Source organism: Capsicum annuum, chromosome 1 (assembly GCF_002878395.1).
Source record: "Capsicum annuum cultivar UCD-10X-F1 chromosome 1, UCD10Xv1.1, whole genome shotgun sequence".
Classification (NCBI taxonomy): Eukaryota; Viridiplantae; Streptophyta; class Magnoliopsida; order Solanales; family Solanaceae; genus Capsicum; species Capsicum annuum.
This window is the reverse complement of record NC_061111.1, coordinates 144,751,341-144,779,297: the sequence shown is the minus strand read 5'-3', so window position 1 is coordinate 144,779,297 and position 27,957 is coordinate 144,751,341. Positions and strand designations below refer to the sequence as shown.

Below are 27,957 nucleotides of genomic sequence, written 5' to 3'. Positions count from 1 at the left end.
GTTTCATGGAGTTTGAGAAGATTCAAAAGTTTGTGAAGGGTTTGGATGTCTTCTTTCAATTGGCTACGTATCAGATGGTTGTGATTGGGGCTTTTTTTTTTATAGTATTGTGGATTATTCTAAGATGACAGAGGGTATTCTTAGTGCATCTCAGGGAGAAGCCAAGAGGGTGTAGTGTTTTGGTTTGTTTAGGACTCAGACCTCTTGAGGCAGAGATTTTAAAGGTTTTCGTGGATACCATGGTAGTCCAGTAGAGGTTTTACAGGGGTCGGGGGTGGATCTTCTAGTTCAGCAGTTTAAGGTGGCCGTTCGAGCCTACTTAGACTTTCTCCTATTGAGACTGGTCATAGAAGTTGTTATATGTGTGATGAGATTGGCCATGTGGCCAGGAATTATCCCCGTCGAGTGATTTGGGCTACTCCTATTTTATCTATGAGAGGTAGGGTATTACCAGAGGTGCTAGGGGTAGAGGTAGTGGACCTTATGGGGGTGGCCATGAGGCCACTTAGGCAGTTGGTGGTCGTGGTCAGTATTATGCTATACCAGCCAGACCTGAGGAAGAGACTTCTAATGCTGTGATTAAAGGTATCATCCCTATTTATTTTAGACATGCATCTGTATTATTTAATCCCAGATTGACTTTCTCTTATATTTCTATGTATTTTTCTTCTGGTTTTGATTTTGTTGGTGACCCTCTTGTCATGCCTGTTCATGTATCTACCCCGGTAAGTGATCTTTAGTGGTGGATATGGCACACCGATCTTATGTTGTGACTTTTGTTGGGCATGAGACTTTGGTAGACTTGCTTGAGATATTGATTTGCTACTGATGTTGAGCCGGGTACCAAGCCCATTTCTATTTTTTCTTATAGGATGACCCTAACAGAGTTGAAAAAACTGAAGAATCAGTTGCAGAAGTTGTTGGATAAGGGATTTATCCAACCTAGTGTTTCACCTTGGGGTGCACTTGTCTTTCTTGTAAAGAAGAAGGATGGTTCAATGCGGATGTGTATTAATTATCGATAATTGAACAAGGTGACAGTTAAGAATAAGTATCCTCTTCCTCACATTGATGATTTGTTTGATTGACTTCAGGTTGCTGAGGTGTTTTTGAATATTGATTTGAGGTTCGGTTATCACCAGTTGAGGATTAGAGCTTTGGATATTCCAAATATAACTTTTCAAACTCGATATGATCATTATGAGTTCTTGGTCAAGTCCTTCGGGTTGACCAATACCCCTGTTGCATTCATGGAGTTGATGAACCGGGTGTTTTGATCGTATCTTGACTCATTTGCTATTGTATTTATAAATGATATCTTGGTGTATTTCAAGAGTGAGGTTGAGCATGAGGCGCATTTGCAAATTGTGAGATTGAGGGATAAGAAGTTGAATGCTAAGTTCTCTAAGTACGAGTTTTGGTTGGAGCTTGTTTCTTTCTTGGGTCATGTGGTGACTAAGAAAGGTATTATTATTGATCCAACCAAGGTTGCAGTTGTTTTGCGGAAATTTTGACTTTCTAGAGTCGCCTCTTAATTTTGAAAAGGAATTAAGAAACTTTTATAAGATACTTAAAACGATGCAAAATAGAAAAATCATTTAAAATTTAAAGATTCTGAGTAAGCGGTTCTTATTAATGTTTTAGGAAAGTTTTAGGCACCTAAAACGTCTGCTAACTTGCGGTTATCCGAACTGTTTGAAAATGTCTTTTGACTAACTTCAAAAAGATTGATTTGTTGAAAAGTGATTGAGTTTTAGAAGAGACTTGGGTAAAATAGATTTAGGCGACTTAGTAGGGATTTTAACTAATTCTAAACAAAATGAATAAGCAAATAAACACATAAAAGGGGAAAGAGAGGAGAAAGTAAACGATTTAGGCCATTGGGCCCAAATCAACGAAACTCCTAATCTAGTTGGGCTTTCGACTCATTTCACCTGTCCTAATTTAGTTTTTAAGTCATTGACTCGAGTCTCGCTCCACCTGTATTAAATACAACTTCGGCTTCTAGGCCCAACATAGATGAATTAATGGGATAAAAAAATAAATAGATAATAATAAAGGACAACAATGAATGAATAAATGAAAATGTGACTCTCGCGTCTCTTTGCTACTTCAAATGTAAGATTTTAACCCATTCTTCTCCTTTCGTCTCTTTGTATCCATGTGCTATCAGGTTGACATACAAAGTCTTCTAAAGGGCGGGCCTCAATGGCCCGTTGCACAATGCAAGGGAAAAGAGTCCAATTGGACTCCGAAGAGAGTTCATATAAAGAAAAAATGAATGAATTAATGCCCATACGAGACAAACATACCTCAAAATAAAAGAGACATCAAGGACCAAGTTTTTAATGATAATGATGCACACACTTATGCACATAATAAGAATGAGAGTCAATCAATACGATACAAAGCATGGACGGGTACATATAACAATCCGAACAGAACGAGACAGCTAGAATGAAAATAACTTCTCTAAAAATGACGTATAATTCAATGAATCATATCACGCATGGTTTGCGCATACCTAGATAATCTATTTAGAGGTAAAGGTACATTCTTGGACACAACAAGCAGTGAATACAACAAGCAAAAAAAGGTCATAGAAGGATATAAAAAGAAAAGAGCTCCCTGCACAAGTTGTTAAGGGAGATTTTATATCAAAAAGCATGGTTCCAGTATATAGTTTCTAGTCTCGATGATTCCTACTGTATCAAACCAAATTTTAACACTTCTAGCCCGCGAAAGACTAATTAACCCAGATCTCAACCAAAGGCATTTAATAGGGGATAGGATCAAATAGAAGAAGGAAAAACTAGGCACAGATAATACAAGAAACAATCCATTAATCCTGGATTTCACAATAGTCTGTATAAAAATGCATTCTTAACAAAATCAGGTTATCAATAACAAGCTTAATGAAAAATCCAAACAAAAGTCCCTTGTTTCAACCTCTTTTAACAATTTCTTTTAGACAACAAGCTATAGACTATCAAGGATCTACAAAAATTCCTTATTCATGATAACAAGAAGAAATGAGTAGCAATTTATACGTCAGACAGTAAACGAGTTATTATTATCAATTGAATTAAAAAGACGGATGCAGAGTACTTGATGTCTTAGCATATAATATAATATAATATAATATAATATAAGTTGCAAGGATTGCACCGTTCGGAATGAATACAATATATTTCTTTTCTCTTCAAAAAAAGTACCCAAAACTATTTCAATAGTGGTATCCAAACTAATTCTGAGATGGTACCCAAGTCATTTCAAGAGTAAATGATACAATTTACAAACCACAAAATAAAATCTCCTAGACTTCTAGTAGTTTATGGAGCAAAATTTCAAGGTTAAATATATTAATGAAATTAACCTTTGCATTTCAAGAGTATTTGAAATAAAGAACAGAATGATATTTCTGATTATACCCTTACAAAGTTCTAAAGTTTTCAACTTATAAATAAAAACCAGACGATGCCAAACCAACGTGAGATTGTAGATTAAAATTGAATCAAACAATAAAAAAGAAATCAAGAACAGAAAATTATATACCTAAAAATATCACAACAGCGTAATAGATCCTATTCCTTTCAAGACTTCTACAGCTACTCCCAGCAAACAACACTCTAATTACACCAGAAGGAGATGGAGCAGAGAGAAAAAATAATAATAGAAATAAAAAGGAGAAGGGTGTTTACCTCTTTAGGAGCATCAAGGCAAGACTCAAGCTATCGCCGAAATCTATCACCACCGCAGGAAAGCTCTGCTGCGATTCTGAGTATTTTCAGTAATCGAAGACTTTCACCGAAAAATTTTATAATAAAAAGAGGTTTTTTGGCTCAAAGGTTTTTCTCTCCCTCTTTTATTTTCGGCCCTAGCCTTCTCCGAAGAATTTTTTTTCTTTGATTGAGACTTTCCTCTTGTTTATGCTTCTCTCCCCAAGAGAATTTCTTTTTTTTTTCCTTTTATTTCCAGATTCCCAAAATCCGCTTTATATAGAAGGGAAAATAGGGGTTAATTTTGAAATTCAAATGAGGGAATTCCAATTTTTGAAAAAGGGATAAGATTGTGATGAAAATTTGTATGAAATTGTACCATTTTGCAATGAATTCATGCTGAGCTGTTGAGGTTGTATGATTTCTTATTGCTGGAATCGCGGGTCGGATATAGGGGGTCGGTTTTGGATGGGTTGTTGTTCGCGATGAGGTCGGCGTATTGAGTTGGAATTATTGATTTTGGGTGTTGTTTGCATTGTAGCTGACTGTTGTGTTATTGATGTCGTTGTTTTGGTCTTTGTTATTTTTGTTGGTTGCTGAGGATTGTTGTCGTTTGGTTGCTGATGATATGAGAGAGAGGTGGGCTGGGTCGAATTGTATTTTGGGCCTAGGGCGGTAGTTTTGCAATGAAATGGGTTGGGACAGTGTTTGGTTAAAAAAAAGGTTTATGTGTTTATTAAATGGAAGACGGATATTTATTTAATCAATTTATTTAAATCTTAGCCATAATATGAAATCAATTGATCAGTTCTACTACAATTGTGGTCGATTTGATTTCAATCACGGTCAAAATTCAATAAATTGACTAAATTAAATTTCAATTCGATACAAATAAACACACAATTTAATCCAGAGCTTCATGATTTCATAAAATTAAATACGTATTTATCTGAATAAATAAATTATATTTAAATTAATATTTTAAATATTATATTTATTTTTAAGATAATCCTTAATTAAAATCTGATATTCCATAGAATGAATATTTAAGTAATCAAATTATATAATCTCGTATAATTGAACACGACAATATATAATTGCTACTTAAAATGATAAAAGTTACATACAAGAAATATTTTGATAAGTTTTTTATTCAGATGAAATAAATATTTCAATTTTGTTCAAACCGAAGAGATCCAGGATTAAATTTAGTCCCGGAGGGCAAAAATTAGGTGTCAATAAGTTCCCCCTCCCTTTGGGTAGGGTGGATGCAAGTAACCTTGGGCAAAGAGAGGTTGACGTTTTTAATTTTTGTCCGACATCAATTTTGAATCTAAAATAGGTTGGCTTTCACACGAGTTTCTTAGAGTTATGGACTGACCTCGGTATCAGGTTTCCTACACATCTCAGGTTACATGAGAATTCAGGCCACTTGAAGTTCATAAAGCTTGTTCTAAAGCACGACTTTCAAAAAATTCACCAACTATCTCAATTTTTGGAGTTTTTATCGAAACCAAAATGCTAGGAAATATAGAAATTCAGGGGGAGGTTGGAATGCAGTCAAGTTTTCTACATAGAGCCCAGCCTACATATCCCCGAGACTCAGGGAATAAGACTGGTTGTAGTTCGACTCAATTGGTATAAAAGATAGTTTTAATTTCAGATAAGCTTTGGGTCGGGATGAGTGACAAGTTAACTGAGTTACGAAAAAGAGGCTTTTAAAATCTTAACCATGAATGTGGGATCCTTCACATCCATAGGAAGGAACTTACAAGGACATAATTTCAAAAACTCTAAGTGTGTTGCCACCCGAATTGGAAAGAAAGAGAAGGTTGCCCTAGATATGAGTTTTGAAATATCTCGAAGGTGAAGATGAAACCATAATATCTCAAAATACCCACATGCCTTCTAATAGGGGTGTGGTTGGATGGTGGTGACGATCATTCTTTAGCTTGCGTCCAAAGAGTTTGACGTCCCTCTCTAGAATATGTCCCGTTTTGCTGCTAAGAAAGAGTTCCACATTGTGTTGCATCCTATCTGAAGCCATTCGCACCTGTGGTTTTGACTTGAGATTTTTATCCTCTCGGATGTTCTCGACAATGTTTCAAGCAAAAGTGTTAGTGCTAAACTTAATTCACAAAAGAGGTATGTAGAACTTTACCATGTCTCCATGTGGGTTGTTGCCTAAAGAATGAAGTCATCCCTTCGTGTACCTATTTGGAAGAAAATAACTTGCAATAACAGATACAACAACTCTCTTGGTTGTTGCATACTTATCTCATTTGTCAAGTGAACATGTCTTCTAAGTGGGGTGGTCTTTTTGGACACCGACGACACTTTATGTAGAACGGTCCCTGAAATTGTGTAATCTTGTGTTAATGCGAAAACTATTTTAAGTCACCTATAATGCTTGTGAAATGATAACCTCTCCGGTTATTGCCAATAATTCTTTGCATATGATCTTAGGTAAGTCTTGCGCATCTTTTGTATCGACATGACTAATAGATTTTCCTTGAATTAACAATCTTTGGATAATCTTGCATACTATTTGATGTTGGATACGAGGCAACTTACAGATATCCTTTGAATTGCTAGCTTCTAGGTGATCCTGCACATTATCCGACCTTGGATAAGAGATGGCTTACAAATATCCCTCCAATCGCTAGCTCTCAGGTCTTCCTGCACATCATTCGACCTTAGATATAATATGACTTATAGATATCTCTCAAATTGGTAGTCTTTGGGTAATCCTGCACATAATCAATTTTGGATATGACACGGCTTATAGAGAACCCTTGAATTTATCAATTTGACAATCTCGCATATTCTTCGGTAAGAATTTAGTTGCGACTTACGGATAACCTTCAGACTATCAATTTTTGGGTAACTTTACACACTATCTGGTTAGGATGTTATTGCGGCTTACGAATGACCTATAGGCTATCAACTCATGGGTAATCTTGCACATTATCCTATTTCAAATAATATGACTTATAGATAATCCTTAAATTGTCAATTTTAAAGAAATCTTATATGTCGTTCGTTTTCAGATAGCGACTTATAGACATCCTTTTGAATCATATGCTTTTGAAACTTTCAAAGGATGATTCATAAAATTATAAGATATTCTTGAAGTCAGCGTATACTATCTCGCGTGTTAACAGATATTAGATGCTGATGATATCCTCAATGCCAGCGTGTACTATCTCGCGTGTCAACAGATATTAGATGCTATTGATATCCTCGACGCTAGCGTATGATATCTCGCACATCATCAGATATTTAATGTAAATGATACCCTCAATGCCAGTGTATGATATCTCGCGCGTCATCAGATATTTAATGCAAATAATACCCTCGACTCCAGCATATGATATCTCATGCATTATCAGATATTTAATACAGATGATACCCTCAACGCCAGCATGTGATATCTCATGCGTTATGAGATATTTAATGTAGATGACACCCTTGACTCCAACATATGATATCTCACACATCATCAAATATTTAATGTAGATGATACCCTCGATGCCAGCGTATGATATCTCATGCGCCATCAAATATTTAATGTAGATGATACCCTTGTTGCTAGGATATGATATCTCATGCGTCATCAGATATTTAATGGAGATGATACCCTCGATGCCAGCATATGATATCTCACGCGTCATTAGATATTTAATGCAGATGATACCTTCAGCGCTAGCGTATGATATCTCAAGCGTCATTAGATATTTTATTCGAATGATATCCTCAACGCCAGCGTATGATATCTCGTGTGCCAATAGATATTTAATGCAGATGACATCCTCGACGCCAGTATATGATATCTTATATGTCAACAGATATTAGATGATGATGATATCCTCGACGCCAGCGTATGATATCTCACATATCAACGGAAATTAGATGATGATAAGATGATATCCTTGACGCCAGCATATGATAGTCGCGTGTCAACAAATATTAGATGATGATATTCTCGATGCCAGCGTATTATATCTTGCGTGTCAACAGATATTAGATAATGATATCCTCGATGCCAATGTATGATATCTCGCGTGTCAATAGATATTAGATAATGATATCCTCGACGCCAGCGTATGATATCTCGTGTGTCAATAGATATTAAATACAATGGCCCTCTCAACAATGAGATGATATGAAATGGTTCTTTCGGTGATTTGAAAACAGTTTCACCTGAATTCATTTGTCGGCGTCTTGCTTTCTACATGTACCTGTACTCAAGGTAGACAATTAGTAGACACAATGTCACTCTCACTGGCAATCAAAGTCAAGCTTTATGATAGTTTAATGACAAATACTAAGCATCATAATTTGAATAGCTTATTCTTCTATCAATCTTCTCTTTTTGAAGAAATGATTAAATAGCAAATCTACCAGATGCAAGTAAATGGGGCAAAACCCTTGTTTGGGGATTACTCAAATATCATTGTTTCGCTTCAAGGCAAATTTTAAGGATGACTTTCGGCTCTTTCTCCTATTGAGTGATCCTTTGATTGTTGTATTTATTGTGCCAACTCCCTTGAATGTACCTGCACTCAAGGTAAATATTTAGTAGACACAAAGTCACTTTTGTTAGCGATTAATTTTTAGAAAAATTCTAAATATAATATTCATAAAGAAGATAAGACACCTTTGTTTGTCCTTCATGATCTCAAGAAATGAGATAGATGATTCAAAAAATCCTTGATAAATGGGTGTTAAATTCATTTTTAGGCTACCCAAAAATACCGTTATTAAGCATTATATGCTCTGGTGTGGCCCCCAACTTGCTAGGAGATTTTTTGAAAGAGACTCTCATTTTTGTGTATTGATCCCTGCATCCACAGAAAAATGAATAGTTTGAGTGAAACTACTCTGTGTTGACCTTCTTTGATCCTTGATTTGCTCTTCACCATCTCTCAGGTACTCTGTCATGGTAGAACTTTCACCCTGACTCCCCGTTCCAATAGATGCCTAGGCAATTACTAAGTAAAAGATTTGTATAGATTTTTGAAAGTAGTCTTAATTTAAAAAAAAACTAGTTTCAAAACTTCTGTAAAAGATTTAGAAAATCTCTGCCAGTCATGTCATGTACTAGCTCAACGGACATCTTTCTCTTGGTTTTAACTATATCCGATGGAGGATTCCCAAAACTCATCATCATTGTTGGAGGGTTCTTCAAATAGTTTTGTTATAGCTAGAAGTTGAGTCTACTTAGACTTTATCGTAGCTGGTGACTTCAAAATTTTGGCTTTGACTTCTGGTGCTAGGGAATTTGAAATATATTTTAGTGTTTGGTGGAAATTTTTAGGCCTTCCTAAAAATTTCTGCCCCAGTTTAAAGTTGTTTGAGATGATTTCAACTCGAGAGGAGCTGAAGTCTTTGTTGGTCCTCGCTCTATTTGTTGCATGATGGTCTTCATCATCGTGAATTTTTGAGATTCCTTCTAAGAAATTCTGCCCCAGTTTTCATTTTCTAGGGTTATATGACCGAGCCTTTGGGGCTTCTACGTATCCCATTGAAGCAAGAATTAGGTCAAACGTAGTTCAGGACTATGCTAAGGATATATAGTAAAACCTAATGGGTTGACCGAAGTCGATATAGGCCGCCTACGTATCCCTTTCTTGGAAATTCTGGTCATAACATAGTTCATACATGAAAGAAAAGGATAAATTTTCCTAAGGGGTTGACCGAAGCCGACATAGGTCGCCTACGTATCCCTTTCTTGGGAATTCAGGTCAAACATAGTTCATACATAAAGGGAAAGGATAATTTTCCTAAGGGGTTGACCGAAGCCAACATAGGCCACCTACGTATCCCTTTCTTGAGAATTCTGGTCAAACGTAGTTCGTACATAAGAGGAAAGGACAATTTTCCTAAGGGGTTGACCAAAGCCGACATAGTCCGCCTACGTATCTCTTTCTTGGGAATTCAGGTCTAACGTAGTTCGTACATAAACACATAATAGCCCTAAAATACTTTTATCCATCTTACTAGGATAGAAATAAGCACTTCTATGGATGACATGACGTTTGCATTGCATTTGTCTTGATAGAACGAAGGATCATATGTCCAATTCCCTTAGTCATCGCCTTCCTAGTAAACCACCTCGATTTTCTCTAGATTAGGCTTCTTTGATTATCGAACTCTTTCACTCTTCTATGCACTGTTCTAGGGCTATCATTATCTTGCTTCTTGACATGACATGACAATGGCAGGTTTTAAGTTATTGTTAAACGACGGGCGATGAGTCATGAGTGGAGTGGAGGTCCAATTCAACAATGTTTCCTCCAATTAATCTTTCATGATCCTAGTTGTCTTGGAAAATTCTTCCCTCACATTTTTCCTTATTCCATCCTCGAGACCATTACTTACAGGTTTGAAAAATGATTGGTAGAGTCCAGTTTTTCTACTAGTCATTTTTCTTTTCCTGTAACAAAGCTATAGTCAAGAAGGGGATCTCTTATTCATTTTGATCTGGTGAAGCAGGGTCATTTTGTGCCAACACAGAGTAGTTTCTATTACCTATAAAGTAAAAACAACTCAAATGCTGATGTGTTAGATTCCGTTACAAATAAGTAAAGCAAGAAGATAAGGTAGGAAGTAAACACATAGAGTTGTTTCTTATCTCATGCGAATTGATCCATGAAGTAATGATTACTCGAGCATTTGAATGAAAAAGATTTTGCTCAATGATATGGATAAGTGGATATTGTCAGGAAGGTTCAACTCTTCTTCTTCCTTTAAGAAAGTGGAGGACAACAAAGTTTTTGAAGATAGAGGCCGGGCCGAAAGGCTGCCTACGTATCTCATGAGGGGAGAAATCAGGCCCTACATAGTTCAAACTATAATGACATTTTTTAATTCTAAAGTCAACTTTCCTAAAATGGTAGCGATCATTTTAGAAGTTTTAATAATGACTGCGGACTTTTTTGAGAAACTTGGGAGACTTGGAGTACGTTTGGTCGGACTTTTGTATAGTAGGGTATATTTCTGCCTAGAGATGTTCTATGGAAAATGGGATTGGATCAATTCGCCTTTGATTCGAATCAAAATAACATGTATAATTACATAAACAGTTATATTACACAAGTATATTGTAATAAACATGCATTCTAATTGGGTGACCTTTTTAAGCCAAGGGTTTAGGCCTAACGAATTTTGAAGAAAATATACGCCTTTTTAAAGCCAATCCATTATCCCCAAAACCTTCATAGGTATACATAAATGACATAAATGTCTACAAAATTTGAACAAAAAGGGATACAATCTTTAGGAAAAGGGAAAATAATACGAGAAAAAGAATAATGTCCATCACAGGAGATAGGAAACAGTAGCTCCTAATTGCTCTTCTATCGGTCCTCGCCCTCTTAGCTTTATCCACTTTTTGTCATTGGAGAGATCCATTGATGATCGAACGATTTCTGTATAGCGGGGCCCTAGATGCAACCGTCCAAATTGATCAATTTCTTGCTTGGCTTGCTTCAATTCCTCTCTTAATTATTGTATGATTGAGACATCCTTACACGAAAGTAAGCAAAGCAAGCTTTCTCCCGACCCTCAAAGGATAATGGATTGGATTAAATAAACATATATTTCTTCAACGCATAAATATGATTCATCTGTAATTGACTCAGGGTCAATAGAAGCAGGGTAGGTTTTCTAATAGGCCCAATACTCTCTCGAGTATTGGGTTGTCCTAGGCTCATGCCTAAAGCAGGCTTTTGGTTTTGCTCTATCCTAGGTGTCTAGAGTGGGTTTGATCCAGGTTCTCGAGTGGATAACTTGGGTTTGGAAATACGAACAACCATCAGAAGACTCGTGTGCTAATAAACCATCGTATTTCCAACACCTTAATTGGAATTAAACAACAGGGGCCGGGACATCCATGAAATCCCAAAATAATTTAATAAATCAATGCGGGATTATGCTATGAGATGCAATAAATAAAATCATACAAAATTGAAACATATAAACACGTAAGCGATTAAATATTTAATCAAAATATGAAGTCAAACATTTGGTTAGTACCTAGTTAAATATCCCCAGTAGAGTAGTCATTTCCGTTTTGCGGAAATTTTGACTTTTTAGAGTCGCCACTTAATTTTGAAAAGGAATTAATAAACCTTTATAAGATACTTAAAACGATCCAAAATAGAAAAATCATTTAAAATTTAAAGATTCTGAGTAAGCGATTATTATTAACGTTTTAGGAAGGTTTTAGGCACCTAAAACGTGCGCTAACTTGCGGTTATCCAAACTGTTTGAAAATGTCTTATGACTAACTTAAAAAGATTGATTTGTTGAAAAGTGATTGAGTTTTAGAAGAGACTTGGGTAAAATAGATTTAGACGAATTAGTAGGGATTTTAACTAAAGTCTAAACAAAATGAACAAGCAAATAAACACATAAAAGAGGAAAGAAAGGAGAAAGTAAACGATTTAGGCCATTGGGTCCAAATCAACGAAACCTGTCCTAATCTAGTTGGGCCTTCGACCCCATTCACCTGTCCTAATCTAGTTTTTGAGCCTTTGACTCGAGTCTCGCTCCACCTGTATTAAATACAACTTTGTCTTCTAGGCCCAACATAAATGAATTAGTGGAATGTAAAAATAAATAGATAATAATAAAGGACGACAATGAATGAATAAATGAAAATGAGAATCTCGCATCTCTTTGCTCCTTCAAATGTGAGATTTTAACTCACTCTTCTCCTTTCGTCTCTTTGTATCAATGTGCTATGAGGTTGACATCCAAATTCTTCTAAAGGGTAGGTCACAATGTCCCATTGTGCAATGAAAGGGAAAAGAGTCCAATTAAACTCCGAAGAGAGTTCATGCAAAGAAAAAATGAATGAATTAATGCCCATACGAGACATAACATACCTCAAAATAAAAGAAACATTAAGGACCAAGTTTTGAATGATAATGATGCACACACTTATGCACATAATAAGAATGAGAGTCAATCGATACGATGCAAAGCATAGGCGGGTACATATAACAATCCGAACAGAACGAGACAACTAGAATGAAAATAACTTCTCTAAAAATGACGCATAATTTAATAAATCATATCGCACATGGTTTGCGCATACCTAGATAATCTATTTAGAGGTAAAGGTACATTCTTGTACACAACAAACAGTGAATACAACAAGCAAAAAAAGGTCACAGAAGGATATAAAAATAAAAGAGATCCTTGCATAAGTTCTTAAGGGAGATTTTATACCAAAAAGCATGGTTCTAGTGTGTAGTTTCTAGTCTCAATGATTCCTACTATATCAAACCAAATTTTAACACTTCTAGCCCGCGAAAGACTAATTATCCCAGATCCCAACCAAAGTCATTTAACAGGGGATAGGATCAAATAGAAGAAGGAAAAACTAGACACAGATAATACAAGAAATAATCCATTGATCTTGGATTTCACAATAGTCTGTATAAAAATGCAATTCTTAACGAAATCAAGTTATCAATAACAAGCTTCAAGGAAAATCCAAACAAAAGTCCCTTGGACACTTTCAACCTCTTTTAACTATTCTTTTAGATGATAAGCTAGAGACTATCGAGTATCTACAAAACATCCTTATTCACGATAGCAAGTAGAAACGAGTAGCAATTTATATATCAGACGGTAAATGAGTTATTATTATCAATTGAATTAAAAATATAGACGTAGAGTACTTGACATCTTAGCATATAATAGAATATAAGTTGCAGGGATTGCACATGTTCAGAAAGATTACAATATATTTCTTTTCTCTTTAAAAAATGTACCCAAAACTATTTCAATAGTGGTATCCAAACTAATTCTGAGATGGTACCCAAATCATTTCAAGAGTAAATGATACAACTTACAAACCACAAAACAGAATCTCCTAGACTTCTAGTTGTTTATGGAGCTAAATTTCAAGGTTAAATATATTAATTAAATAAACCTTTCCATTTCAAGAGTATTTAAAATAAAGAATAGAATGATATTTCTGATTATACCCTAACAAAGTTCTAAACTTTTCAACTTATAAACAAAAACCAGACCACGCCAAACCAACATGACATTGTGATTAAAATTTAATCAAACAAAAAAAATGAAACCTAGAACAAAAAATTATATACCTAAAAATATCACAACAGTGTAACAGATCCTATTCCTTTCAAGGATTCTAAAGCTACTCCCAGTAAACAACACTCTAATTATACCAGAAGGAGATGAAGCAGAGAGAAAAAATGATAACAAAAATAATAGGGAAAAGGGGGTTTACCTCTTTCGGAGAAGCAAGATGGGACTCAAGCTATCGCCGACTCTATCACCACCACCGGAAAGCTCTGCTACAATTTTGAGTATTTTCAGTAATCGACGACTTTACCGAAAAGATTTATACTAAAAAGAGGCTTCTTTGCCCAAAGGTTTTTTCTCCCCCTCTTTTCTTTTCGTCCCTAGCCTTCTCCGAAGAATATTTTTCTTTGATTGAGACTTTCCTCTTGTTTCTGCTTCTCCCCTGAAGAGAATTTTTTTTCTTTTTTGTTCAGATTCCCAAAATTTGCTTTATATAGAAGGGAAAATGGGGGTTAATTTTGAAATTCGACTGGAGGGAATTCCAATTTTAGGAAAAAGGATAAGATTGTGATAAAAATTTATACGAAATCATATCATTTTGCAATGGATTCATGCTGAGCTGTTGAGGTCGTACAATTCCTTATCGCTGGAATTACAGGTCGGATACAAAGGGTCGGTTTTGGAATGGTTGTTGTTCGCGATGAGGTTAGAGTATTGAGTTAGAATTGTTGATGTTGGGTGTTGTTTGCGTTGTAGCTGACTACTGTGTTGTTGATGTCGTTGTTTTGGTCTTTGTTGTTGTCGTTGGCTGTTGAGAATTATTGTCGTTTGGTTGCTGATGATATCAGAGAGAGGAGGGCCAGGTCAAATCATATTTTGGTCCTGGGGCAGCAGTTTTGCAATGAAATTGGCTGGGGCAGTGTTTGGTTAAAAAAAGGTTTATGTGTTTATTAATTGGCAGACAGATTTTCATTTAGTCAATTTATTTAAATGGTAAAATGGTTCAATGGACCCTTGTACTATGTCCGTTTTGTAATGTGGATACTTCTACTTTCATGTTTGTCATCTGGACTCTTGAACCCATTAAAAAGCAATATTTTAAACCCTTTGACCGTTGACCAAGCCTATGTGGCATTAAAATGGCTTACTAGGATGAGGCCTATGCAGGCACGCACCCAGGGTGCGAGTGAGGGTCAATTTTTGATCAATTTTATATTAAAATAATTTTAAAAAAATAAAAAGGAACTTTTTTCCCTCCATCCTTTTTAATTTAAAAATATTTTTAAAAATTTAAAAATAATAAATTTAAAAAATAGTTTAAAAAGCCCTGCTTCTTTATTCACTTTCTCAATTTAAATTTTTCATTTTGTTTCCCTTTTACTCCAAACTTGACCTTTGGACACTTCACAGCAATGACCGCCAAGAAATCCCTAAACAATGGAATCGACAAATTCTCTCATTCCAAAATGTACCACAAAAAGGGCCTTTGGGATATCAAAAAGAAAAATGGCAGCAAATTCCCCACCCACCCAAAATCCGCCGCTGCCATTGCTCTGCCCTTAACCACCATCGTCAAACTACCAAAATTCTACCCAGCTGATGATGTGGCAAAACCCCTCATCAACAAACACAAGCCAAAACCCACAAAATTGAGAGTCAGTATTACACCTGGTACTGTTTTGATTATTCTAGCTGGGAGATTTAAGGGAAGAAGAGTTGTGTTCTTGAAACAATTTGTAGGTTCTGGACTGTTACTTGTTAGTGGGTCATTTGAGATTAATGGAGTTCCATTAAGGAGAGTTAATAAAGCTTGTGTTATTGCTACTTCAACGAAAGTGGAGTTAATGTTGACAAGATTGATGATAAGTATTTTGCTAAGGAGGTTAGGAAAAAGTGTGAAGGAGAGTTGTGTTTTGAAGAGAAAAAAGAGGAGAAGAAGGATGACCAGAAGGCCGTGGATGAGCAATTGCTCAAGGCCATCAAGTTTGTTCCTGAATTGAAGGCTTATTTGTGTGCTAGGTTCTCACTCAAGTCGGGCATGAAACCCCACAAGCTTGTTTTTTAGACCAGTTAATTAAACTACTCTTGATGAAATTGATTTTGTTAGATCTATCATGTTTTATTTTTTGTTTGGACCTATGTTTAGTCTTTGTATTAGAAGATTTTATTGGTTATAACCATCTTAAGATGAAATATGCAATTAAAAAAAAGTTCATTTTATTTAGGATTAATTTTATAACTTTTACAAATTGTTAAAGATATTTAAATAAAAATTAAAAATTCATTATGTTTGTGTATGTGAATTTATAGTTAAAACTTTAAATTAATTGGAGAGAAATTTCAATTTTTTGGAATAAATTTGATGTTTAATTAAATTTATTGTGTTTGTGTATTAGAATTTCTACAATTTATAAAATGAATCTATTTAATTGAATTTATTTTAATATTTAATTTCTTATGTAACATTTTAAAAATAACATAAAATTTAATGTAATACTTAAAAATGACGTGATGGGTGATGTGGCAGCTGACGTGGGCATTCAATTTAATGTAATACTCAAAAGTGACGTGGAAGCTGACGTGGGGCGGTTGTGTTACACACATCATCAGAGGAGTTTAAAATATTGCTTTTTAGTGGGTTCAAGGGTCCAGATGACAAACATGTAAGTAGGAGTATCCACATTACAAAACGAACATAGTACAAGGGTCCACCGAACCATTTTGCCTATTTAAATCTTAGCCATAATATGAAATCAATTGATAAGTTATACTACAATTGTGGTCGATTTGATTTCAATCACGGTCAAAATTTGATAAATTGACTAAATTAAATCACAATTCGATACGAATAACAACTCAATTTAATCCCGAATAAATCAATTATAATTAGATCAAGATTTTAATTATTATATTTATTTTCAAGATAATTCTTAATTAAAATTTGATATTTTCTAGAATAAATATTTAAGTAATCAAATTATATAATCTTGTATAATTGAACACGACAATATATAATCGCTACTTAAAATGACAAAAATTACGTACAAGAAATATTTTGAAAAGTTTTTTATTCAAATGAAATAAATATTTTGATTTTGTTCAAACCAAAGAGATTCGGGATTAAATTTAGTCCTGGAGGACAAAAATTAGGTGTCAACAACAGCGGTTCGGGATTGGGCTCGACCTATTTCACCCATCGAGATTTGGAGTTTTGCTGGCTTGGTAGGTTATTATCAGCGTTTTGTTGAGAGTTTTGCATCCATTGTAGTTCCATTGACCAATTTGACCCAGAATAAGATTTTTTTAATAGTCCGATGCATGTGAGGCAAGCTTTCAAAAGATCAAAGATTTGTTGACTTCAGCTCCTATCTTGACTTTGCCCAAGGATGTCATGGGCTTTACCGTCTTTTGTGATACTTTAGGTGTTGTGTTAGGTATTGTGTTGATGCGAGAGGGCAAGGTAATTGCTTATGCATCTCGTCAGTTAAAGCCTCATGAGATGAATTATCTTACCCATGATTTGGAGTTGTACGCAGTTGTATTTGGCTTGAAGTTGTAGATGTAATACTTGTATGGAGTCCATTGTGAGATCTTCTCAGATCATCGTAGCCTTCAGTACTTCTTTACCCTGCGAGATCTTAATATGAGGCAGCGCCGTTGGCTTGAGTTGATTAAGGATTATCACTTGACTATTCTCTATCATCTAGGAAAGGCTAATGTGGTTGTGGATGCCTTGAGCTGGAAGTCAACTAGCATAGGTAGCTTGATGCATCTTTTGACCTAGGAGAGGACTTTAGCCTTAGAGGTTCAGTCTTTAGCTAACCAAATGGTTAGGCTTGATATTTTGACACCGGGGCGTGTTTTGGCATTTGTGGATGCTAGATCTTAGTTGATGGAGTAGATTCGAGCTCATCGGTTTGATAATGTTGGATTGAGGTTGATTTGAGATAAGGTGTTGAGTGGGGAGGCTAAGGAAGACTCACTTAATTCGGATGGAGTTTTGAGGATTGGGGGCCGAGTTTGTGTGCCGATAGTGGGTGATTAGATTAGGCTGATCTTGAAGAAGGCCAATTATTCCAGATATTCAATCCATCTAAGCGTGATTAAGATGCATCGTGATTTAAGAAAGCATTACTGGTGGGGTGGTATGAGGTGAGATGTAGCAGATTTGTGGCTCGTTTCCTATGTTATCAATAGGTAAAGCCCGAACATATAAGGCTTGGTGGGTTGCTTCTAAGGTTACCCATTCCCGAGTGGAAATGGAAAAGGATAACCATGGACTTTGTGACTGGTTTATCTCGTACATCTTATAGTTTTGACAGTGTTTGGGCCATCATGGATCGATTGACCTAGTCAGCTTATTTTATTTTGGTTTAGGTTTCATTCAGTGCTGAGAAGTTAGCTCGTATCTATATTCAGGAAATTGTTCGTCTGTGTGGTGTGACAGTGTCTATTATTTTAGATCGAGGTTCTATGTTCACATCTCACTTTGGAAGACTTTTCAGGATGAGTTAGGTACTCTGGTTGATCTTGACTCCGTGTTTCACCCCAGACTGACGGTCAGTTACAGCAGACTATTCAGGTTTTTGAGGATATGCTCCACGCTTGTGTGATGGATTTTGGTGGCCAGTGGGTGCAACATTTAGCTTTAGCAGAGTTTGCATATAATAATAACTACCCTTTTAGTATTGATATGGCTCCTTTTGAGGCGTTGTATGATAGGCTTTGTCGTTCTCCAATGGTTTGGTTCGATGTTTCAGAGGTGAGACCTCGAGGTATGGACTTGCTTTGTGAGTCATTGGATAGAGTCCAGGTTATTTAGGATACACTTAGAGCGACTCTGAGTAGGCAGAAGTACTATGTTGATCATAGACTTCGTGCCTTGAATTTGGTCTTGGTGATCGTGTTTTCCATCGAGTTTCACTTATGAAGAGTATGATGAGGTTTAGGAAGAGGGGAAAGCTTAGTCCCAGGTATATTGGTCCATTTGAGATTCTTCGGACTATTAGGGATGTGGCTTATGAGTTGGCTTTGCCCCTTAATCTATCAGTTGTTCATCCAGTTTTTCAAGTTTCTATGCTTCGTCGCTATATTCCTGATGAGTCTCATGTCATTCGTTGGGAGTCTGTTTAGTTAGATGAGCAGTTGTCTTTTGTTTAGGAACCGATTTCTATTTTGGCTAGGGATGTTAGGTGGTTGCGCTCTAGAGTTATCCCTGTTGTTAAACTTCAGTGGCAACATCGACCTATTGATTCAGGTATTTCTTTGCCTTAGTTCGAGGACGAACTAGATTTTTAGTGGTGGATGATGTAACGATATAAAAAATTGAAGAAATGTGCGAAATTTGTGATTTTTTATGATTTAACTATTTTACCCCTCCCCATTGTGGTATTATGGTATTTCTGGGGTGTGGGCGTGAATGGCATGATTTCTGATGCATTTTAGTACCATTTATGTGATATTGTAGTTTTTGATGGCTTAAAGAGCCTTATTTTAGATTTATGTTGATATCTTTTGATCCGTGCGTCATATGGCTGAACAAACTGCGCCAGCGGCTTCAAAATATTGATTTTAGACTAGCCAGACTTTGGTTTGGTTCCCGGTGCACCCGAAATCATTTCGACCTATTGATCGAAAAATTGGAAATTTAGATATATGAGTGTGGGACCCACATTTGATCAAAATAACCTCGAATAGAAAATCCGACTTTGCTATCAGATCAAGAACGTTGTTTTATGGTGGTAACATATTTGGTGAGATTTTACAACTTTTAAATATCATTTTGATCCTTAGTTTGAAAAATTGCAATTTTGGGTTTCGAGGGTCGATTTTGTGAAAACGATATTTTTTCATAATTCTGAGATCGCCATTGAATTTGGCGCGTTGAATTTAGTCTGGTTACATAGTTCGTTTGCGTATATTGAACTCCGATTGCATTCCGGGCATCCCATCGAAGTTCGTTTTGACTTAAAAATATCTGGTGCACCAGGTTGCAGGGTGCAACCAGATACATAAGGGAAAAATGGAATTGAGGATTATGATTTATGTGTTAAATGTCTAGTAACTCAGGTACAGTATAAATAGCCTTTTTTATTCTGGTTTTTGCTCATTCTTTCACCTTCCTCTTGAGAGTTAAATCCTAAATTAGTGTGAGAGCTTAAAAGTGAAGCTTGTGGGAGCTTGGGAAGCTAGATTAACATATATTTCTTGATTCTATTGTGGATTTAAGATAAGAAAACACTCTTTTCTTAGTAATTTCTTAATTAATTTTCTCAAAACCCAAAATCTCAAGGCTTGATTCTTAATCCCAATTTCACTCATTTTCACTTGAATAGTAGTTTTATCTTATAATTACTAGTTTTTCATCAATTTAACTCTTAAAATAACTCCAATTCTTGATTTTATCTAGGATTTCAAAGATTTTTACTCGATAAAGCTTAAAAATAGATTTTCTTCAATTTGAACCTTGTTTTAGACTCGATTTGACTTGGGTTTTTAGCTGTAAATTTCTAAAAATATGGAAAACATGTTTTTGAAGTAAAATTTTAATTTTGTCCTTTTTTAGAAGCCTATTCTGGGGATCTGTTTTGACCCCAAACCAAAAGTAGCCAATATGGTTGTCGTTGATTTGTTTTGACACATAGATTTTATATTTGATGTTTTTATAGGAGTTTGAGATCGTTTATGAAAAGTAAGGTTGTGGGTTCGAAGTGTAGCAGATTAGTTTTGGCTTTTGAAGTAGGTTATGACTTAACTCTTTCAAACTGGACTGGGTAGTAAATGATGATACAAAATGCATGTAAGGGTGGGATTCTGTTTAGTACTTCAGGTGCTTATGTTGCGTATAATGTTAATCCCGTAGCGGATCAATTCCAACGAGCCTTTCAAACTAATCATGAAAAATGACTATTTATGTGTTGTTCCCATATGGGGGCCTATATATGATGTAATTATCGAAATTAAGTTATTATGTAATATGTGTAACCGTGTGGGGTCCTATGTGATGTTGATAGCCTTGAATACATGTTAATAATTGTATTGTGTTGTTAAGATGCTTAATATGGTACCATTGGTGTATTGTGATTATACTCATACTTTATTAGCATATGAGACATGTGAAAATTTGTGGATGAAGTTGAAATAATGAGTGGATATTGGCTCACATGGTTGTGGAAATATATCATTATGGTTGATTGTGAAAATATATCATGTGGTTGGTTGTGAAAATACTCATTATGATTGGTTAAGAGTATTACATCCTCATATCATACTCATTCATGAAATATTGGTACCACTGTGACAACATTTGAGAAACACTGGCAACACCTTTTTAAAACTATCTTTGAGGGATGTGCCGGGGAGGAGATATTGTAACACCTTATAAAATCTTTTTCCTGGGATGTGCCAGAAAGAAAATATCAGATATCTGGATTATATATGGGTTGAAGAACCCCCATGGGTCATGTGTTGCGAGGCTTGCCTCCGTAAGTGTATACGGGGATTGTGCGACGATCTCGGAGGTTATGCAACGACCTCGTGCATAATCATCATCATCATATGCACTGCACTTACTTTATTGTGTTTATATTGTGTTGTATTACCATATTGACTTACCCTTTATGTAATTGTCTTATTTTCTTTACTTGTATTTGATGATCTTGTATATGCATGTTCCCCCTTGTTCCACTTATATGTGATATAATGCATACTTGTGTTCTATCTGGTTGTGATGTTGTAATATATGTGATCTATTAGAACTGTTAGTGCAAGTGCTGTGGGCTAATGTTGTGAGATATTTTCTGATTGCAGGTGACGTGTCCTTAGTGTATATTTTGTGTGCTTTATTTACTACTTTTCTTGGTCGACCTATGATACCTACTGAGTACAAGTGGACCGTACTCATTCCTACTATGCCCTTTCAGTGCAGGTCATAGTTTAAGTGCGCTTCAGTTTGCTTGACTCAGGCGATTGTTAGAGCTTTCAAGGTAGCGGTTGGACATTCATGCGTCCGAAGTTCACCTCTTGCTTTCTATAGTAATTATGTCTTTATTAGTATTCGAAGACAAATATTATTCCTTTATGGTTATTTTTTCAATGTATTTGACTCTTGGATTGTATTAGTAGTTCTTACACTATTGACACCTGGTTTTGGGCATGATTGGTATTTTGGATAAATTCTTTCCACATTGTTATGATTACTTGTATGGTTCGACTTGGTTTTAGAAGTCTTATTTTTAGCATTTCTGTCCTTTCCTTTTTCCTTCTTGTATCAGTTTGGGTGATGGGCTTAGTTGTCAAGGTACGCCGCGACAGGTGCCATCATGACCCTCATTTTTGGGTCGTGACAACTCTATCCTTTGCCTTTCCAATCTCCTTATAGGTTGAGATTCTTTTTCTTAAGTAGGGTACTCCACTTATTTAGTATAATCACCAAGTTGTTCCTCCTGCTCAACAATCTTATCAAGTTTCTTCCCCTGCTCGGTAACCTCGTCTGTTGTACGTTCTACACTTATGGGATGGTTAAAAGTTGAAGGAATGGTAATCAGGCTAGGGACTATACCATTTTGTTTCTTGACCTTCTCTGATAGATCATAAGCAATTCTAACTTTACTTTCTCCAAAGACTACATCTCTGCTTCTGATGACCTTCTTCTTTATAAGATCACATAATCTATACCCGAACTATTCATTTTCATATTCGATGAATATGTATAGAACTCATTTATCATCTATATTTGTTCTCTGCTCCTTAGACACATGCGCAAAAGTTTTGCAATTGAACTCCTTTAGATGTGAGTAGGACACCTCTTTATTGATCCAAATTTTCTCTAAAATGTCAAAGTCCAATGAAACTAATGGACGAAGATTGATCAAATAATAGGCTGTTTAAACTACTTCACCTAGAATGACTTAGGTAATTTAGCCATTCTAAGTATGCTTCTTACCTTCTTAATAATGGTGTAATTCATCCGCGCAACTATACCATTGTGTCGTGGGATTTCAAAAACTGTTTTCTCATGTCTTATCCCATGATTTGAATAGGACTTTTCAAATTTCCTTTAATTGTACTCACTTTCATTATCAGTACGGAGACACTTTACTTTTCAGTCTGTCTCCCTGTCCATCAGAGTATAAAACTTTTGGAATACTTAATCTCTGATTTTCAAGATATAAAACCACAGTTTTCGTGCATCATCATCAATAAAAGTAATAATCTATTTGTCGCTAATCGATTTTACTTTCATTGGATCACAAACATTTAAACATACTAAGTCAAGTATATTTAGGAGCAAAACGGAATATTTGAAATGCAAGTTTAATGACTTGAGGTAAGAGGACGAGGTGGTAGTAAGGTTGGACTCCCAGGTGGTGTGTAAGAGGGATAGTTTCAAGTATCTCGGGTCCATAATTCAGGGGAATAGTGAGATTGACGAGGATGTCTCCCACCATATTGGGGCAGGACTGATGAAGTGAAAGCTCGCCTCGGGGGTGTTGTGTGATAAGAAGGTGTCACCAGAGCTTAAAGACAAATTCTACAAGGTGGCAGTCCGTCTGACCATGTGTGGGCTTACTAGGGGTGATAGAGTTCGGAATGAGTCTATTCGGGAGAAGGTTGGAGTGGCTTCAGTGGAGGACAAGATGCGGAAAGTCCGATTGAGATGGTTCGGACACGTGATGAGGAGGGGCACGGATGCCCCAATTCGTAGGTGTAAGAGGCTAGCTTTGGATGGTTTCAAGCGGGGTAGGGCAAGGCCAAAAAAATACTGGAGAAAGGTGATTAGGCGAGACATGGAGTTGTTATAGCTTACTGAGGACATGACCCTAGATAGGAAGATCTGGAGGACGCAAATTAGGATATAAGGCTAGTGCCAGTTTGGATCGTTAGGGTAAGGTTTTACTTGGAGGGTGTATTTTTCTTGTTATGCCACCTTGTTTCATGCTTTATTACGAACTTGTTTACTAGTCTTTATGTACTATTCCTTGTGGGTGTCGTATCTATGTCATGTCATCTTGTTTCATTCTTTATTACGAATTTGATTATTATTCCTCGTCTTGAGTTGGGGGACTATCGAAAACAGCATTTCTACTTCTCCGAAGGTAGTGGTATGGATTGTGTACATCTTACCCTCCCCAGATCCCACTATGTGGGAATACACTGAGCTCTTTATTATTGTTGTTGTTTGAAATGAGACTCTAGTAAAAAAAATTTCTATTGTAACATTGGTATAACAGATGAGTGATTTCTTAGTGAGAGTCTGCAATTTTTGTTCGCTTATATGACCCATTCTTTTTATGCCACAAATCTGCATAAATCTCATCTTAAGTTGCATTCAATTCACCTCGTTAAATTTTTACATTTTTCCTGTACAACATACCCCGAGCATATTCTTTTGGATTCGCCAATGCTTTCTTTTGAGTTTTTATTTTTGATTTGCATAGTGGTGCTCATATACATCTCGATCCAATATAATTTTTTAGATTAAGTTTAATTGAAAATCAGGTACATGGCACATGTCTTTCAGAATCAATGTGCATTCGACATTTGTCTTGATACAAATGTCTTTGATTCCTGTAATCTTAGAGTAACTTGTGTTATTCATTTTCACAACGTTAAAATTACCTGTTATATATTTGAAGAAGAGATCCCTTACCGGCGGGGCATGGTAAAATGTTATTGTATCAACCATCCATTTCGACTCTGAACCTGCCAAGTGCTTGCACTCCTCTTCTTCGTTCATGAAAAGAACAATATTATCATTGTTTTGAATCATGGCAGTGGTATTTTCATCATTCTTCAGGCCACTACTTTCAAATTTGCCCTTTTTTAGAGATGGACAATCTCTCTTGAAGTGACCTAGTGGATCACAATTGTAATAATTTTTGGCTCTTGATTTAGATCAGATCTTGAAATTTTCACGACCTTCGGATCTACCATAGTTACTTGAACTCTGTTGGTGGCTTCTGCCACTACTTTTTGTGATAAGAGTTTTTCCATGATTTTCAGGCTTCTTTCTCATCTTTTCATTAAGTAGAAAAGTTGATATGACTTCCTTCAGCTCATTCGAGTCCTTACCATGAAAGATGTTTGTTGCCAAATTATCAAGATGATAACAACGAGTTCAAGAGCATAATGACTTTATCTTCCTCCTTGATCTTTACCCCAAGGTTATTCAATTGCGTGATTACTTCAGTTGGCATGTTTAAATATGATAAAAATTCATACCTTCGCCTATATGTATGACGTACAACTGCTTCTTTAGGTATAATTTATTTATCAGTGTTTTGAACATGTATAGATTTGATAACTTTGTCCAAACATCACATGCATTATCTTCATTGATAATGTAATTGACTACATCATTTGTTAAGTGCAACCTGATTGCACTAGCTTTGAGGTAGTGGTATGGACTGTGTACACCTACCCTCCCCAGACCCCACTTGGTGGGAATATACTGGGTATGTTGTTGTTGTTGTTGTAACCTGATTGCACTAACATCCTTTTCATTTATTTTTTTCCAATTCATCAATTTCACAAATTCGAACTTTTTGGATTTGTCTGTTAATATCTTGTGCAATCCTTATTGGATAAGCAGATCCCTCATCCGTTTCTGTCATGCTTAGAAACCGCTATCATTGTTGAATTTTGCTACCTCATACTTTACTCCAGACATTTTTTCCACTGAGTATAGCACGACCAATCGAAAAAAATTATTTTCTTGAATGAGCAGAACCTGTGCTCTAATATCAGTTATTGGGGATAAACCCCATCATAAAAATAATATTTGCGGTAATAAAAGCAATAAACATAAAACACGATAATAATACGGTTAATCTACAAGAATAAAGAGAACGATAATGACATCAAGATTTTACGTGAAAATCCTTCAAGAAAAAAATCACGGGGTGAAAGGAGCAGCTAATGTCATTATAACAAAATTTTTTATACTTATATATCTGAGTAAACTACTCCAAAGACCACTATGCACTCAAAAGAAATAACTCTCTTTTGATTTTTTCACCTCGCTACAATATCACTCACAATCTTATTTTTTCCTCAAAGAGTAAACCTTATATGATATCTCACTCTTCTTTCGCTTCTCTCTTAGTTTTGATGTGTTAGAGATTGAAGATTGTCTCTCCTTTTATAGGCAAAGGGTTACTTGATCTCCAAGTATGCTACAGTAGCTATTTTAATTTCCTCCACAACTTAGCCAAACTTTAGCTCAAAGAAAATTAATTCTAGCCAAATAAAACTTGCACATAAAATTTACCACATGGGGATGACGAACCGATGTGGGATGAAGACAAATTTTTATAATGATCTCAAATCAACATCAATATAACAATAGTTAATAATTCACGATCAAATATTTATAAATATTTAATGAATTTCTTAATACAAAATATGAGAAAAAAATTGTTAAATATATTTGAACTCACATATAACATTGTGGATCCATCCTTGGTTCTAACCATTCATATAAGATGAAATTTTCGCCATATCATGTTTCCTCCTATTACACACAGGCGGCCCAAAGTATCTTTATGAGACCATCTGGAGATTGGGCTAATTAATAAGCCCTTTCAAAACAGAATTAGCCAGATGACCCATTACTTCATTTCAACTTCTCACTTTAACTTTTCACATTATCGTTTGTTTAAGATCACGTACAAGATTCAAAATTCATCTTTAATTTTATAAACTCAAAGTAAAATCAAAACCAACTAACCAAACTGAACGAGGGAAGTAGTCAAATCGCGGTTCTTCGTGAAAGTTTATCTACTAGCCAGAAGTGTAGAACCTATTTATCTATGTACGAGCTACAAGTCTAGAAACTATTGTGTCTTATGAAATGTGCTTTGAATTATTGTTACTATTTGACTTTGAACTACATTCACTTTGGACGGCTAGATCAATAGTGGAACGAGTACGACTGAGACTGTTTCGTTCTTTGTTAAGCATGGAATTACTGGTAGTTGATCTCACTAGGTAGAAACGTAGAAGAAATGATGGACATAGATATTAATTAGTTCCATATTTTGCATGACTAATAAATTAGCTTCATTGAACGAAATAATAGGGCCCCCTGTTCCATATCCTTTTGACTTGTTCTCATCTTAGGGGTTGACATGTATGATATATACGGAATTATTATATCAATCAAAATTTTAGATATTGTCATTTTGGTATTATGACATTTGATATAGTATATGATACATATTTTAAATTATTTTGGTACTCGATATGATAATTAATATTTATAAATGACATATTGAAATAACGAATATCATATCGAAGTATACAGTGGCGGAACTAGGATATTCATTAAGGGGGTTCATAAGTGAACATCCGAACTAACCGAAGGGAATTCAACGTCTAATATATATACATAAAAAATAATTTTAACCATGCATATATAGTATAATTTTTCGCCGAAGGGGGTTCGGATGAACCCCTCGGCAAAGGGTAGCTCCGCCTCTGGAAGTACATAGTTGTATAAATAACTTATATATACTATTAAAGTATTAAAAACTATACAACTTAGTATTAATATAAAAATAAATACTTGACATTAGAACTTTGGCTAATCTTTCTTGATTGAAAAGTCTTGTTTATGTAATTGATTAACAAAAGAAATTATTTCTACTTTCTATTAAATATATATTTCTACATGTGCAATGTGTTAGTACGATACAATTGAGATATGTTTTTGAAAAGTCATAAGCGTAATACTCTATTATATAAGTATATTTTGTTGAAGTTGAACAAACTATGGCTATCGAATACTATATCAAAAACTATCGAACTCGAACTTCAAAATACAGAATCATACCGAATTAATATGGTATAGTAATGATATAGTGGTTTTAAATATTAAATACTGTAGAGTACCATACCATACCACGTCCACCGCCTGCTAATGGTAGTAGAAAAAGAGAGAGAGAGAAAAGAAGAGAAATTCGAACTCAGAGAAAAATACCCCCCAAAAAAAAACAAAAAGGAAAAAAAAGAGAGAGAGAAAAGAAGAGAAATTCGAACTCAGAGAAAAATACCCCAAAAAAAAAAACAAAAAGGAAAAAAAAGTAGCGTCGCCTGAGAGATTCGAACTCTCGCGGGGAAACCCCATGTACTTAGCAGGCACACGCCTTAACCACTCGGCCAAAGCGAC

General features: G+C 35.5%; 1 non-coding gene and 1 pseudogene across 1 annotated transcript; one reads left to right on the top strand and one right to left on the bottom strand.

Annotated features, from left to right (window-relative positions):
• The first annotated feature begins 15,199 nt into the window (after positions 1-15,199).
• Positions 15,200-15,852, top strand: LOC107856345 (annotated as a pseudogene).
• A 12,023-nt stretch (positions 15,853-27,875) lies between these two features.
• TRNAS-GCU lies at positions 27,876-27,957 on the bottom strand. The gene has a single exon. It is a non-coding gene; the product is annotated as a tRNA-Ser (tRNA).